The sequence below is a fragment of the Bidens hawaiensis genome, unplaced genomic scaffold, assembly GCF_021521415.1.
Source record: "Bidens hawaiensis isolate Kalapana, Puna unplaced genomic scaffold, B.hawaiensis_p1.1 tig00061707_1, whole genome shotgun sequence".
Classification (NCBI taxonomy): Eukaryota; Viridiplantae; Streptophyta; class Magnoliopsida; order Asterales; family Asteraceae; genus Bidens; species Bidens hawaiensis.
In genome coordinates this window covers 11,793-14,740 of record NW_027506498.1, presented here as the reverse complement: position 1 = coordinate 14,740, position 2,948 = coordinate 11,793, and positions in this window count along the sequence as shown.

Genomic DNA, 2,948 nt, shown 5'->3' with positions numbered 1-2,948 from the left:
CATGAAGAGAAACTTGATATTAATATATATATATATATATAAACAAAACCGAAAATTTAAAATGGGTAGGGTTTTCGGGTTTGAAAAGTAACGAATGTTACAGGACCTACAACTTTTGAAAATTTCGTCCCGAAATTAAAATAAAAATTAAATATTTTAAAAGAGAACAATTAATATACGGATTTTTTTTTAAATTTTAACAATTTATACATACATAATTAAAATGAGATAACGTCGATCCTTGAATGACCCGAAAGAACGCCACGAATAGAAAATATAACAAGGACACTTATATATAGGAGGTACCGGCTGCGTATACACCATGCCTTTATCATGTTGTATTTGTCCCATTCCCCAAAATCATTTCAAGTTTCCGAGCTATTTCACATAACCGGACTTATTATATTTTCCATGCGAGGACTTTGATAATTACGTGTCGAACCATAATTACCTCTATCGTCGGATGGTCCATATAGCTTGCTCTATTGTGTGGTTTTAAGATATAGACCTTTGATAAATAGATAAAATTATCATATAGAACGTTGAAAACCAAAACTAATGAATGAAAAGGGTAAAAACATTACAAAAAACATTGATAGACCATTCAGGCCAAGGACAAAGCAAAAACACTAAGTTAAGAAAATAAAGTCATCGTGTCTAAAGCAAGTAAACGATGTTGAAAACAAAATAAAGGAGGTAATGAATTTAAAGAATGAAACATTTAAAATTATAAACATTGTAACATGTAATTGAAATAATGGGGTCGAGAATAACGTGGTAGGTAAACGTAGCATTTAACCGACGAAATATGAACATGTAAATTGATAACGCATTGGGTTTGAGAATAGCTTAGATAAACGAAACTTTTAAGTATCATAATATCAAAACAAATGAAATCCTCCAATAAAACATCGATGTTCCCAATGGCAACGTTGAGATGAATAAACAATTATATCTTACCAAAATGTAAATTGATATTAACTTGAAATGAAATGGATAAACGAAATTTTAATATTAAAATATTAAAACCGATTAAGTTTGTGAAATGAAACATTCCAGTAGTAACCTTGAGTTTATCAAAGTAAACACTTGAAATTTCGAAATCAATATAAAGCGTTTGTTCCAGATTGATGAAATCAAGAATAACAAAATGGTTTAAATAAAACATCGAGTGAAAGAGAAATACACGAATAAACAAAATAATTTGTGTAAAAATATAACATAATATAAACTCAGCATGTACATGGGACACAGTCCCGATTCTAAGTAAACGAATTCGTTTAGAGAGAACCGGTCACCGATAGTAAAGTGTAGAAATAAAATGAAAATACGGTTTCTTTTAAGTTACTAAGTACACATACATGTTCATAGTCCCAATTTCCACTTAACGTTGATGGGAAATTGGCCATAGATCACAAGATTTGAAATAACAAGCGTTTTGTAAAATACAAACGAATATGGACCAAAGATCAATGAACAATCGGAATAAACTTCGTAATAAAATTCTAAAGAAGTGGATGTAAAAGTCACTTTGGGTAAGTTCGAAACATACGTGAAAGAGAAAATAAAGAAAAGTAAATGTAGCTTGCGACGGTTGTCTTCTCGAATGTAAGCTTGTTTGTGGCATGAAGGTTGACGTAAGAGATGCTGCCATGATTTCTTAGCCAAAACTCATTGGCGTTAACGAAGGGGAAAGAAGGGAAGGGATATATCATATATTTTAATTTACGAACATCGGTTGTAAATCGTAGTGTTTTTATATCTCATGGTGAAATAAGATTATTCTATTTTAGTTAGGCAAAACGTTTTTAACTAGCGCTAAAACTTGAGATTTTTATGAAATCCTTAACTTAAAAATAAATGTTTTTTTTGGCCAGCGATCTAGGAATAAGATTGTCAGATAACTTGACTTGTTGAATGAAATATAGCCTCAAAAAGGCTTAAGATTTGTTTGAAACAAAAAGTTTAATTTAAATACGGTTTGAAATAATAATTACATTATTAATAGAGGTGACGATAATACTAGTAAGAATAATATTACTAATCATAATAATAATAAAAATATTATTGAATAAAAAATAGTTTCAAAAAGGTTCAAAACTTGTTTGAAGCAAATATTTTACTTTAAATATTATTACATAATATTAGTGACGATGATTCTAGTAATAATAATATTACTAATATTAATAATAATAAAAAATATTAACAATAATAATAATAACAATTCTAATAATAACCATATTGATAATTATCGTAATAATAATAATGATGATGACGGTGATGGTACTAATAACAATAGTAGTAGTAATATTAATAATGATGGTAATATTAATAACTTTAATAATAATAATAATAATAGAGGTAATAATTTTTTTTTAAAGAAAATCCATTTGACTGAAGGTTAAAATAACAAGGATTTGGGATTAGGCACGAAACGATAGTAAAATAAATAAAATGTAGAAAAGTATGTAAAGAAAATATAGACGAGTTTGATGAGTTTTGTAAAAATCTAAGTATTGAAACCGAAATCGTATAAGGTTGACAAAGGAGGCAGGGTTAGGATATTGCATGGCGGAAACAAGTTAGGTCTTCCAAAGTATGGCGAGTGTGCTAAGGTCACCACAATGTTAGTAGGCTTGAAGCATGAGGTCAAGCATTGATTGAGACAAATGGTTAGGTACAGGTCTTGTAGATGGGTAAGTTGCGTTGAGTTTGGGTAGGTTTTAACAATAAGTGGTAAATGAATCTATCACAAATTGACGTATATCAACGTTTCAAGGAAGTAAAGTGGTGGAATACATACTATACAAAAGGGTGTGTTTTTGTGCAAGGGTTTTTGGTTGGGTTTGGTTTGAGTTTCCAAGAATTGTGTTGGATTTGAATTGGAAATTACTATAGCGATGAAGGTGGGTGTGGTTAAACATGGTATGATTGGAATCGCGGAGGCC